This window comes from Dryobates pubescens, chromosome 25 (genome assembly GCF_014839835.1).
Source record: "Dryobates pubescens isolate bDryPub1 chromosome 25, bDryPub1.pri, whole genome shotgun sequence".
Classification (NCBI taxonomy): domain Eukaryota; kingdom Metazoa; phylum Chordata; class Aves; order Piciformes; family Picidae; genus Dryobates; species Dryobates pubescens.
The window spans coordinates 1,297,916-1,311,938 of record NC_071636.1 but is presented as its reverse complement, the minus strand read 5'-3'; the positions used below and the strand labels follow the sequence as shown (position 1 = coordinate 1,311,938).

Genomic DNA, 14,023 nt, shown 5'->3' with positions numbered 1-14,023 from the left:
TTATAAGTGAGACTAGTTAGAGCTTTTTTATTTCCTTAGTTTTGGGGCTCTAATTGTGCCTCTTCCCCGTGTTCCTCTTAACAGTCCTGTTCTTTTGATGGTATCTGAGCAGATGTTGCCCTTCTCTGGTAAGTAGCGTTTTGTCCCCCACCCCTGTTCCCTCCCAACGTGGACTTTCAGTTTTTGCGTTGAGGTTTTTCCCTTTCCGTTCATCCTTTAAAGGAATGTTGTTTTATCAACAGATGAAAGACGTTGTGCCCTTTCACATCTTTCTGTGTAGGAAACTGGCTTCTTTCCTTTTCACACACACTTTCCTCGCTGGAAAGTATCAGCTTGCAACTCTTTCAGGCTTCAAGACTGATAGGCACTCATCTGCTGTGTGCTCCGTGGGTTTGTTTTCTTGTGTGATGAGCCCAGGTAACCATGTGTAGTAAGGCTTGGGTTTAGAAGACAGCTTGTCCAGTGAATCATGTTGGGTAGTTCAGTGAAGTTGTCCACCTGGCCTTTGTGGTGACTGTAAAGCGATGTTTAAATGCCTAGGTGAGCCCATTGGGAAGAGGCAGCGGTGTGACTGAAGGAACTACACCAGGTTTCTTGTAATACCAGTGGTGTGCCAAGCCTTAGAGCTGAGGTGCCTCTTGTCTGCTGCCAAAGCTGTAGTACCTGTAAACCAGCCTTTTTATTTTTGGTGCATTTGAAGGAGGTTTTATGAAGGGGTCCTTGTAGATAACTTGAGGGGAGGAGGCTGACATCTGATACCTGCATTGCTTCAGCTGCTACCGATTACAGTGGGTTTGGGGGATAGGAAAAGTGCTTTCACAGTGCAGGAAATGCTGTGAGCTGTGAGTGTTGAAACGTTCTGCAGATAAGTAAAGGTGAGGCATGGGATGCTGAGCTGTTTCTGTGTGCCTGGAGCTTGAGGAGGGGCAAATGTGCAGAAAGAGATGTTGAGCAGTGAGGGATTTGAATGATTGCACTGAAAGGTACTCTTGACCTGGCTCCAGTTGTAGGAGTGATATATTGAGAGTCAAGCTTCGTTCTCCTCCTGGTAGTGTTAGAGGTGTCACTCCAAGATACTCTTAATGCTTATTAATGTGCTAGAAATTATGAAGCTATCAATGTTAGCCTGCTTGAGTAACATGCTGTGCAACCCCCAGATGACAGCAGGTATGTGGAGCAGGTCAGCTTGGTAAGCTGTCATTTGTTTTGCCATGAAAATGGCCATCCACGGCTGGAGGAGCTGGAAATGGAGCATGTCCAACCTCTTGAAGATAGAGGATACAATATTTTCTCTCAGCTCATTCCACCTACATGCAGCCCAGGATGGTGGAGGGAAGTATGTTGTCAGCCTTTCAAGAGTAGGAGGAACATGGCTGTGCAAAGCTTTGGTGGAGATTAACTTGTGAAAAAGAAGTAACTCAAGGAGAAGGCTGTTGTAAGGCTGCTGGAGTAACAGAAAGGGCTGCTGAAGCAAGGGAGGAGGAGCTGTCACTGGAGTGAGTTGGAGGAGCTGGGTTAGCATGCAGCTGAAGGTGTGAGATCTTCTCACCTGCAGGGGTCAAGGAGATGTGATGGTTGTTCCTGCCCTGGTAGCTTCCTCCTGGAATGTGTAAGGAGATAGGGCTCTTCTACTTGATATGGAAGGTGCCTTCCAGAGCATGTGACTCAGTGTAGTGCATTAGTGCCTGCTGAGTAGTGTAAACCAGAATGAGAAGTCCAGATGCTTGAATATGCCCTTGTTTGGTGGTTGCTATCATTGCCTGAATCACACTGATATTATAACTAATACAAGTTGTTTCTTCCAGAATAAGCTTCCAAGTACTACATTGTCAAAGTCTTCAAGTGCAGCTGCTCTGCATTTGTCTCTAGCTTGAATAGCTGGTGGTGTAAAGATCTGCCTGTTGGGGCAGATAAAACTCCCATCTGGGGTTTTAACTCCCTGAGAAATGACCTTCTTGATTTGGAATTTCACCTCTTCTAGATATTGGTGCCATGACTTCCCCATGCTGCCAGGAGCAGTTCAGGAATACCCTTAGGGCTCAGCTCGTGCTGTAATCCTTGTGAATTAGCTGGATTGGTAAAATCTAACTCTGTGGTGCTTCAGAATCTCATGGTGATTGAGTGGCTTGCATGAATACCCTGAAAGTGAAGCTAGTGCTATTTCAGGAGTTTGAAATGCTGGCCTGCCTGAGATTTGCTATGCCTAGTGAAGAACTGAAGACCTCAGCTCCTAACACATTGCAGCTTTTATCTTGAGTGAGTTCATCCTAAATGTTGAAGGACTGGTGTGTTGACTGGTGTGTGGGTCAACTTCTTGTCTGCTGCTTGTGGGATGGGCAAGGGTCACAGGCTGCAGCATCATTTGATGGCAGCTGTCCTTACTCAGAGTGTAGTCAGTAACAAACAGCCAAGATTTTGTCCCTTCACTCTGGGGTGAGCAATTCAAGGGCTGGCAGAATGTGCTTCAAACATTAGAAATCTAATTGTAAGCTGGAGTGTGAGTAGCCCAGACCTGTTCTTCCCCTGGTCTGATTAATGGTTTCTGGCAGTGGTGTGGAGGAGGTGAACACCAGCTGGCTATAGAGATTCCAGAAGGTAATGTTTTATCCCATGGGGAAGGCCTCCAGTCAGGCCCTGCTGGTCAGAGCGAGAGGGAGGAGCAGCCAGTGGTGGCAGGGTGAAAGAGGCTTGGAAGGGCAGGCCACATCATGCCAGGTGAGCTGGGGAGGAAGAGCAAAGTGAAAGGCATTCTGGAATGTTAATTGGGGTGGATAGGCCATTTCTGGAGCCAGTGATGTCTATCAGAAAGACTTGGTTTGAAATGCAGTTGCTGATTCCTAGCCTTGGTTCATCTCAAACACCTCTGACTAAAGTTTAGAAAGGAGCAGGTAGTTTGGCACAGGAATGGGACTGCAAGTTAAGCTGGTAATGAAGTGTGTTAACTGTAGGTCTTAACTGTGGGCAGCAGAGTGCTTCAGGAGCTGGTTCCTCCTCAGGGGGTTAAAGCTGGAAAGAACTGCTTCTGGGGAGGCATTGAAGTGGTTCCTGCTGTGAAGCCTGAGCTTAGCCTGTAGAATCATCCTGTCACCCGTGGCATTAGCTTGAAGTTAGAATCAAATCAGAAACTTGGTGTTGGTCCCTGGCTACTTAGGAGGAGCTGGGCTTTTAGAAGGGCAGTCAGAACACACCACCACCCTGACTGGGGTATGTGTGCAGAGAGAGATGTAATGGGGAAGAGTCAATTGCTTGGTCTCCTGAGGCTGGATGGCAAGGCAGGCTGCCATGGGCCTCCAGGCTGCCAGAGCATGGCCTAGATAGAAGTGAATGAATATCTGTGTAGGAGAGATGTGTTCTCCTACTTGAACTCTGCTATTTAACTCTTTATCCTTCCTGCAGTGTGTGTTGATCTCAAGCTGTATGTTCTGTGCTCCCCTCCATTTGATCCTAGTCTAGTCACTCCCATGTGTTCTGCAGTGACAGTTTCCTCAGGGTTGGACAGGGCTTCCCCACAGTCTTCTCTGGTGCAGTGGCTGCTGTGTGCTTCTGGGGGAGACTACATGGAAGCCTCTAGTCTGAAGATGGCTGGAAAGCTCCTCTGTTTCATGGGCAAGCTCATGAATGTCAAAGCTCTTAGGAGTGCTGTCTTTTTATCCTCTAGCAGAGCTTTAAAACAAGCAGCTGTGGTTGCCTTTTAACTTAGAGGTGCAATCGATTTTAACGTACTCTACTGCAAGCTGGAGAAGATTCCCTAGGTGGCCTGGGCTGAGCAGCCTACCTATGGGAGCCTGGGATGTGCAAGCAGGATCTAGGGCCTTGGGTTCTTGAGCTGGGGCAGTTCTGCAGGTGCATGGATCTGCAGTTGCAGGCAATGGGTAGCTCAGGGCTGAGCATACTGGGGGGTGGTGGATATTTTGTGTATTTTTGTTGGGGTTTAACTTCAGAACCGAAGTTCTCTGCTGGGACTACATCTAGCAGATGTGCAATATCTCTCCTCTTGGGTCCTACTTTGTTTAGCTGGGAAAAGAGCTGGAAAAGAGTTTCAGCTGAGCTTTCTACTTTTGAAGGAAACAACATTATCAAAGTAACTTATTACCTGTGTATGCTTTCCCATGCTGTGAGCATGGTATCCCCACAGGTAAGACTTCTACCAAAGGCTCTCTTGTTTGTGGTCTTTCATACTGGTTTAAGAGTGGGAAAAGTTTGTTGTTTTCTTTTCTTCCTCAGGCCAAAGCAGTGAGAAGCTATACATCATGCTGCAACAGAGTTCTGGCAATAGAAGAGCTTTCAATGAGTATCTTGAGCTGGGGGGGCTGTGTGATGCAAGTCTAATAGTCCCTTTAAGTACTTCTGATTGTTCTGGTACTCTGAGGTTAAGTTCCTAGAACATACAGTCAGTATGAGCACAAATAACACACTTCAGGTTGTTTTTGTGGAGGCAGACTGCTGCATTGCTGTAATTAAGTCTTTGTAGGTTTTCTTTCAAATACTGGAGTTTTATGCACTGCTGCAGACATTTATAGAAACACTGTTAGAAGAGCTCTCTGGTGCCCTTTTGTGGGCCTCATTTGCTTCTCCAACTTTGGGACTGGGAAGTAGGGCTATAATCAAAGCATTAATTCTGTAGCACTACCTGAAAGGACAGAGCTCCTGGAAGAAATAAAAATAGTCTCTTTTCCCCTCTGCCTTTTAAAGAAGGCTTTAACTTCTGTATCAGCCGGGAAGGGGCAGGCCCTGGACAGAACCAGCCTGTTCCCTGGTTTCTCTACCTGGGGAGGGGAGGTACTGGGGGAAGCTGCCCCCAGCTACCTGTGAGAGGAGGCCAGGAGTGCCTGGCTGCATGCTGAAAGGCCTAGGTTAAAGTGAGTCTATGAAGACAAAATGCACTTGGTTGGTTTTCTGCCTGCCCTTAGAATGGAGCAAAGGCAGGGCTTGCCTGTGGGGTGTTTGCTATCTCCCTAACCCACCTCTGAGAGCAGCCTTTCATGTAGGGCTGATGTGGATCATGAGCCCTTCAGGTGCTGGGAGGATGACTCCTCAGCTTCTCTGAGGTTTGTTCTTTTTTATGGAGCTTGCTGTACAGCTGGCACAGAATTCCAGAAAACAGATGGAAACCCAGATATTTCCTTGAGTCTTTCTGTCACCTACAGCTTAGCACCTCATAGACTGAGGGATGACTACTAGAACTTGGATTTCAGTTGCTAGAAATTGTAGCTGAAACTGAAGGGTTGAGTGAAACTCAAAGCTGAATGAAGGAAGGGGTAGCAAAAGGACTGAGCACCTAGGGAGACTTGGAACAATTTGTTTGCACCTCCTCCAGCTGCTCACAACTGCAGAATCATGAAACCTTTAACATCTTCCAGGAGATGTAAGATAACTTCTGGTGCTTTTGAAGTGAAGCCTCGATTTTGTTGTGCAGAGATGTTAGAATCATCCAGTCAGCATCAGCATTAGGTGAGCAGGTATTAAGCTCTGTCTCACCATTCTTAAACTACCACTACATGCTTTCAAGATGAGTTTAAGTCTGAAGCTGCTCACAAAGTGGTTGCAGCTACATTTAGAGTTGGTGGAAAGTGGATTCCTCTCTGGTGTTTTGGAGGGGAGCAGCAGCCTGACTCTCCTTGTTTTCCCTGCAGGGAGATCAGGGAGGGCAGTAAGGTAGCTGCTGTGCCTGGCTGAGTTCAACTTTTGTAGCTGTAATTGACCTGGATGTGTACCTGCAAAAGCTTTACTTGCATTGCTATCTGTAAGCTGGTAATTGCTGGCATTTAAACCTAAACAAGAGATAAAATGAGATGCTGTGAAGTTGTGCTGTAGGGAATTGCCCTGCTCCTTGCATCCTTGATAGGATGTTTGCTTGGAGACATTGGCAGACCTAGGTCTGGATTTCTTTTGGGTCTTAGCTGCCTCCAGCATCTTCTCTCACTTTCAAAGCTGCTGTTACCAAAGCTAATCTCTGCTGTTCTGTGGGTTCTCTGCAGCTTTTAAAGTACTGGTCTGTCAACTGATAAAAGCAGAGCCCAAACGAGAGGCTATGAGAAGAAAACTCATGGAGCAGCTTTGCTTGAAAATCAATGCGAGGACCTTGCTGTGTTTGTTCTGCAGTCAAAGCTTGCTGTGCTCTGACTGGAGCAGGAGCACTTCCCCTGAGTGTTGAGACCACCTAGGCTTTGATCCTTATTGCTCACTTTGAGGTTGCCTTTCTTCCTTTGCTTCTGAGCACAAATGTTACTGTGGTGTGGGTGTTGCTGATGGGCTGATGTGAGAAGCCCAAGGTGTCTAGCAGATGGCATTTCCAGGTTTGGATAATTCTCCTTTAATAAAGGGAACTGCAAGCAGGTGAAGTGTGCTTAATCCAAACCTGCAAGCTTATGGCCTCTGCCTGTGGACCATTTGCTTCTCTTCATCCAAACACTGTGCATGTTTTTTGGAGTGGATAAGCTTTTCCATCAAATTAGTGACTAGCCCTTATCCAACAGGAGCTCATCTTCACAATTCAGTGTTCCTGTTGCATGAGGCTCGGTGGGCAGGCTGGTCATGAGTCCATCTGAGCATTTGGAGTCTTCATTCTTTTTTCTCTCGGTGCTGCTGGCAGGAATTTGCTGTGAGCAGGGCTTTCTATTCTGGTTGGATACCCATTATAATGAAATTATCATCTTTTGTCTCTGTTCAGTGAACCTTTCTTTGAGTAACTTCCAAAAGAATGCACCTTTTGGCTCTTTGGGAACAAATCTTGAACTCTGAGGGAGAAGGAGGATGGAGGAAGGTGAATGTTTTGGAGTCTGGTAGGCTTTCCCTGTAGGTTTGCCTGGTGGATTATGATCAAGGCATGGTTGTTTTCTAATGCAGAGTACAATAGCTTGCTTGTTTTCTTTTACTCTGGACTGGAATCTCTTAATCCCTTCAGACCCAAGCGTGAGTATCACATGATTTGGAGGTGTTTGGTTAGTGTATTTCTCCGCTGCAGAGCATCCCTCTGCATAACAGATGAGTAGACTGGGGCTGCAGAGAAGCCCCGTGGAAATTTTCACTTTGGGAGATCCTTCTTGAAGAGTTCAATTCTTTGTTGCTGGGTTGTGCTCTGGCAAACCCAAGGGGGTGTGTTTTGGTCACACTTGTAAGGAAATCAGAGTTCTCCTCTAAAACTCCTAGTTTATGCTGAAAAGGGCTGCAGCTTCAGTGTACCAATACTGTACCTGGATGTTCAGTGTACCTGCAAACACTCAAACCATGCTTAGAGTGTGGAGGCTTCCTTGCAGGACAACTGGTGGCACAGCTCATCTGAGGTCTGTGTTTCAGAATCTGTGAGCATGTGGCCATCAGTGCACATATGGCAGTGTAACCAACACTCTGAAAATCCTCATGCTTGTTAAAGGCCTCGACTTACACAGCAGAGGTTCAGGTTGGAGATTAGAAGATCCTTCTTCACTGAAAGGGTTCTGGAAGACTGGAACAGGCTCCCCAGGGGGGTGTTGAATCCCCATCCCTGGAGGGGTTTAAAAGATGCAGAGAGGTGGTGTCGAGGGATGTGGGTTAGCACCAGGCTTGGCAAAGTTAGAGAATGGTTGGACTCAATCTTAAAGGTCTTCTCCAGCTCAAACTATTCTGTGATTTTTAAAGAAAAAGAATAATTAACAGATGATATCAGAAAGTAATTGCTACTTGCACAGCTGCATACTGGTACCAGCATGGCTGGTCACTGTCATGTTGCTTTCCCCCCAGGCTGGTTCTGCAGGCTTTAGGAGCTAGAACCAAAGTATCTTCTACAGGTTTAGGAAGTTAAGCTAGGGCTTTTAGCTTTAACATGACAGGGTGAGTGCTGATACCTAACAAGTAGCTGATAAACTCTCCTGTATTGAGAGGACTGGGCAAGGTGAGCATCTTGTTGGGGGTTTCTACAATGGAGTAGGATTCCCTGAAGTGCTGAAATGTGGTCATGAGCTGATGGTAAAAACTCCAGTGATGTAAACAGTGCTGATCGTGACTCCTGGTGCTGCTTTTGCAGGGTAAGTGCAAGGCTGCTTTGCTTGGAGTAGCTGGAGCCTGCTTCTTCCTGAGCCTTTTCCCTCCTGTTGAAAGAGATGCAGAAGTAATTGGGGAGCTCTGCTCGTGGTGGCTCTATACTTAGCTCATTACTCCAGGCAAATTATCTTTGGCTTCTCAAGTGTTGACTAGTAGGTTGGCTTAGGAGCTGTGTAGCTTTGGATTTGTAAGGCACTCTAACTCCTCTCCAGTGTTTCTGTTACCACCAGCCTTTCAAGAGGTTATAGCAAGAAGCCTGGGCAACTGAGCAGTGCAAGGATCTCACCTAGAAGAAACCATGCCAAACCTGCTGTTGTCATCAAATTGGAATAGGAAGTAATCTTGAAACCTGTCTGATGTGGTGCTCACCCATGAAGAGTAGTGAGGTTCATGACTATCACTGCTCTGGGTGGGGGTGGTGTTCACACCCAGGCAGGGGAGCTGTGGCCACAGGGTGACAGGGTTTTGCTTGATTTGACAAGTGCAGGATTGGTGTAACAAGGACAATCAGAGAGGTTTCTTGCTCTCATCTTTTTTAAGGTTGGTTTTTTTAACAAGCTGTTTGTACAAGGTGTGAGTTCAGATGCCCCTGTCCCTTCTGAGGGTCACACCCAGAGCAGTCCCATTAAAGTTAATCGTGCCATTGCATCATCCTTCAGACTGCCACCTTCTCATTCAGCACTGAAGCATGAGACTTTGCCTCTTGCATAAGACAAGAGGATTTGCTCTGGCTGGGGGGGAGCAGTTTGGCAGCTCACTGCAGAGGAAGCTGCATGTTGCTGTGCCCTGTAGCTCATTTGTTCTAAATATTACTATTTCAAGCTCTTGTCCAGCGCTCTAAATTGCCTTAGCTGCACATACAGCTGCTGAGAGTGGCTCACTGCTCCCACAGGGGTGCTGACTGTCTGGCCAGCCCTTGCTGTGTGCAGTTCCTTTGCTCCTAGTGCACTTCTTGCTCCTAGAGCCAAACTATTCTGCATTCAAGTTAGAGACCTGCTAGGGCTAAGCCTTATGTAGTTGAACATATTTTTTAAGAGCCCCAGAACTGCAATATGGCTTCATCTACCTCACCTCCTTTCAATTTCAAAGCATTTATAGCACCTGTGACTGGTTTCTCTGGTTCTTCCAATAGAATTGTTCTGTAGTCTCCTCCTGTCTACAAAGAGCTGAAGGGTGGCTGTCAGGATGGAGCCAGTCTCTTTCCAGTGACCTCCAGTGACAGGATGAGGGGCAATGGATGTAAACTCAAATACAGGAAAATCCATCTCAACATGAGAAAACTTTTCTTTACTGTGAGGGTGCCAGAGTCCTACAGCAGGCTGCCCAGAATGATTGTGGAGTTGCCTTCTCTAGAGGCTTTCAAAACCCACCTGGATGTGTTCCTGTGTGACCTGCCCTGGATGGCCCTGCTTTGGCAGGAGGGTTGAACTAGATGGTCTCTAGAGGTCCTTTCTAACCCCTAGCATTCCATGATTCTATGGACACTTGCTACCCATGTATCAATCCCAGGAGACCAAGCAGTGTACTGCTTAAGAGAGAATTTATCTTAAAACATGCTGCAGATCAGTAGTATTTCCTTGGTGTATAAACTGATGCATATAGTGACTAAAGGAACTTTAAACCACTTCACAGCAGGCAAAAATGCTAATTCCAGGACATGGGTGCATTCAAACAGCATGTACACAAAGGATCCTAAACATAGTGCCAAGGGGCTATAATCCTGAGTACTGGAAGTCTGGGGAAGGCTGCAGCAGGATTAGTACTGATCACTCATTGTATGTCTTGGAGATACACTAAATCTCATCCTCAGACCTGAAGCTCACACTCGAGGCCCAGGCTGCTGACACAGTTCTCAGAGCTGTTTCTCTTCTTTATCCCTTTACTGGCACAGTCCCTACAGTTCCCATTGTAAGAGCCTCTTGACTTTTTTTGCAACTCAAACTTACCAGAGGCAAGGAGTGGTAAGCTAAAACATGCCTTGTCAAAAAGTTGTCTTAAGTGACTTGTGTCCTGAGAAGGGCAAGAAGAGGCTTAAGATTTTTGTGCAAGAGCTGCCATGTCAGGAGCAGGGAGGCTGTGAAGCTCACAGTTTCAAGAAAGAGCCAGTGCCAAAAAAGCTTCCAGAAACGGATTTGTATGCTTGAACTCCACAATTTTTATGCAGACACTTGCCAAGACAAAGAATTCCTGGAGCTAGTTTGCATTTCCAGGCTGGCTTTGGAGTGCAGTAGCTGCTTCTGCAGGTGCAGGGAACACTCAAGTGTGTTCAGGTAGGCTGGAGAGTCTCAGGGTGCTTTTTCCTGGACAGATTTTTTTTCAGGAGTCCAGAGGTGTTGCTGGATGCTTTATACTGCTTCTGAAAGGTCAGCTTCTGAGTTGCCATGAACTGATGAACAGTAAACCATAAACTGGTATTGGAGCTCCTGTTGGCTGCAACTTCAAGCCTGCTGTTTGGAAGAACAATGTCCCTGTGTGGGACTGGCATTCTTAGGAGCTGTTTGGCTATTTGTAGCTCACTAAGATGCAAAGGGTGAAGGATTACCTGGGGCCAATTCAGAAGAGGCTCCTTGGGCTGAATGAAGAGAATTGTGATAGAACAGCAAAAGACAAGGCAATCAGCACTGTAGTTCAACAGCAGTTAGAGTCATAGGCATGGTCTGGGCCAGAAGGTACCTCCAAAGGTCATCCAGTCTGACTTCCCCACAATCAGCAGGGACATCCTCTGCTAGATCAGCTTGCCCAGGGCCTTGTTAAGCCTCACCTTCAATATCTCCAGGGAAGGGTCCTGAACCACCAGGCCTGGCCATTCTGTTCTCCTCTAAGTGACTTTCTGCTGAGTATTGGTGAAGGATTTGACTTAGCTGAGGTTGTACTTGTTGGAGCAAATAAAATGGCTTGACATTTTAGCTGACTTCTGAAGGGCTGCTTCACTTGTGACCCCTCAAAGATTATACTCAATCTGATTACACTTTCTTTTGGTAACACTTTAGCAGAACTCAGGGTTTAAACAACATACAGGTAACTTACTGTGGAGAAGAATGTGGAAGAGGAAGTTGTGACTCCTTCTGGGGATCTGTAGCTCGTGCTGTGAGTGACAGCTCACCCTCACCCCAGAGTTCAGAACATCTCTGCCACGTTACACACAAGCCTGTTGTCTGGTGCTGCTCTGTTCCTCCAACCCAGACCTTGCTGTAACCTTTAAACTCTACAGAGTAGGAACTTATCCTCTTAAAACCTGCACTTGAGCAAAGAGTTAGCTCCTGCTTACCTATGGCCCACATCTCTAGATCTTGGTTATTGAAATACCCAGGTGTGCCACTCACCTGACTGGGTAGGTTAAGTTTTGCCTTCTGCAGCAGGAAGTGTGACCTGTAGTTATCAAACAGCTGTCCCAGTCTGGTCAAACCTTTTGATTTTTTTACTCCTGTTACTGTTGAACACACAGTTAGGATTTCACAGGCAGAGCAGCTCCTAAACCCTGGAGATGTCCATTATTTCTGAGATCAGAGTCTGACCTCAGTGTTACCATGGAAGTGGTGTTTTTATGTTGTAGCTCTCAGGTTTACAGGCTGTTTTTTTTTGGGGGGGGGGTGGGGTGCTGGGGAGGAATGGGGAAAAGTCTTGTTAAACTAGCCTGAGTGAGTATGGTTGGAGGGCTGGAACATCTCCCTTATGGGCACAGGCTGGGGCTGTTCAGCATGGAGAACAGATGGCTCTAGGGAGACCTTAGAGCAGCTTTCCAGTACCTGAAAGGGGCTTCAAAGAAGCCAGAAAAGAGCTTTTTGCAGAGGCTTTTAGTGGTGGGATGAGAGTGAATAGATTGAAGCTTGAGGGGGGGAGATTTAGGCTGGAGGTTAGAAATTCTTAATGGTGAGGTGGTGAGACACTGGAACAGGTTGCCCAGGGAGGTTGTGGCTGCTCCCTCCTTGGAGGTATTCAAGGCCAGGCTGAATGAGGCCTTGAGCAACCTGGGCTAGTGGGAGGTGTCCCTGCCCATGGCAGGGCTGTTGGAACTAGTTGATCTAAGGTTCCTTCCAATCTAAACTACTCTGTGACTATGGCTACTATAACATAATGGGTGTATGGAATATCTTAAGCAAGGTGCTTGTTAACAAAATAGGTTGGATGGAAGGATCTGAGGTAAAGAAGTCTTCTAACTTGTCTGGTTAGTCCTGCCCTACTTTCCAGCCACTCTGGATTTTCAAAGGGGAGGAGTAGCAGAATTTCTGTCAGCACTGGGTTGAACTCCCTCCTCTCTTAGTATTTCTGTTGCAGCTAGGTGTGAAGTTTTCACAGAAGCGTTGCTTGTACTGGGCTGGTGGGATTGTAGTTAGGGTAAGTTTATCCCAACTCAAAGATGGTTCTTTGTTCCAGTATTTTAGCTCTTTGTCACAAGCCACAGAGTGTTCCTTGCAGACAGACTTGGGGTGGAACAAGTGACTTGAATTGTGTTTCATTGTTGGGTCATGCCATTGTTATCTTTGGAGTTTGACTTGCAGGCTCAGTGCCAAATTCAGAGGGATTTTTAATGCAGTGCTTCCAGAGCAGGACTGCTGCAAGTGAAGCATTTAGCAAGTGCTTCTGCAGTGCTTGGAGCCTGCAAGTGGAAACAAAGGAGTCTTGCTTTTTCTCCCGAAGTTGCTGCCTTGCAGGGGTCTTCTCTGGGCTGAATGCTGCTGCTGTCTGTGGTCCAGGTTAGGTACAGATCAACAGGGCTGCTTTGTGCATCGTACAGCTGGAGCTAAGGATGCTGCCTGCCTCCTGGTGCTGGCTCTTGGGCCTGACTGCTGAAATGGCAGCTGGATTACCCCTCAAAATGCAGTTCCTGCAGTGGTTCTGTGTCTCAGTCAAACTGAGTTTGAACATGTCACATGCAGAAGGTGCTGCTGCCTGGCACTGGGTTGTGTGCCTGTGGTGCCCCTTGAGCTGTGCTCCAGCTGGCTGCAGGAAGTGGGGGCAGATGCAGGCCTTGTTCTCAGAGCTGCCTTATTAATGACCTGAAGCAGTGGAGCTGCTGGGGCTTATTTAGTATTTGTGGTAAGGTTTAGCATGTTGCATGATAAATGTCCCTGTGTTTTCCACAGATAAAACTTCCTTAATCCTCGTGGGTTGTGGAGTAGGGAGGTATGGGATTTGTGGATCTGAAGGTGGCTTTGTGTTTATTTCTGTAGTGAGAACTAATGCACTGAAACTTCACACTGGGAAGTTGTTCAGTAACTGCTGCTGAGCTGCAAAATGCAGTGCTGGTGGACCCAGGCAGGTTGAATGACAGCTGTACAAAACACAAAGGTATGTGCTTCAGAGCCTGGTCCTAGTGGTGGTAAAGCCTTCCTTGAGCCTTCACTGGTAACTGTACTCAAGCAGGTATTCCTCCTGGCTCAAACAGGACTAAACTGTTGGTTTTCCTGTTGTTTAACCATACAGGTTGGAAGATCCGAAGTCATTTAGTCCAGCCCCCCCTGCAGCCAGCAGGGACATCTGCAACTAGAGCAGGTTGCTCAGAGCCCGAAGCAACCTGACCTGGAACGGTCCTGGGGATGAGGCATCTCCCATCTCTCTGGACAGCCTGGGCCAGGCTTTCACCAACCTCACAGAGAAGACTTTCTTCCTAATATCTATGCTAAATCTTCCCCCTTCCAGTTCAAAACCATCACCCCTTGTGCTTCAGAGGGTCTCACTAGGGCCTTCTCCAGGCTGAACAAGACTAACTCTCAGCCTGGCCTCATAGCTGAGCACTTCCAGCCCTGCCAGCATTGCTGTGGCCTCCTCTGGCCCTGTTCCAACAGGTCCCTGTCTGTGCTGAGGACTCTAGAGCTGCCCCAGCACTGCTGGGGGGGTCTCAGCAGAAGGGCAGAATCCCCTCCTTGCCCCTGCTGCCCATGCTGCTGGGGATCAACATGGTTGACTTTGGGCTTTCAGTGCGTGGTGCCAGCTCACATCCAGGTTTTCACCCCCAAGTCCTTCACCACAGAGCTGCTCTGCAGCCCTTCATCCCCCAGCCTGC

At 47.3% G+C, this 14,023-nt stretch overlaps 1 protein-coding gene across 4 annotated transcripts in view; it reads left to right on the top strand.

Moving 5' to 3' along the window:
• MTMR3 (myotubularin related protein 3) overlaps window positions 1-14,023 on the top strand; it is a 77,730-nt gene that overhangs the window by 753 nt on the left and 62,954 nt on the right. For all 4 annotated transcript variants that reach the window (XM_054173331.1, XM_054173330.1, XM_054173329.1 and 1 more), the window contains exon 2: window positions 85-128. The gene's annotated coding sequence lies outside the window, so the exon portion shown is untranslated. The remainder of the gene's footprint in view (window positions 1-84; window positions 129-14,023) is intronic.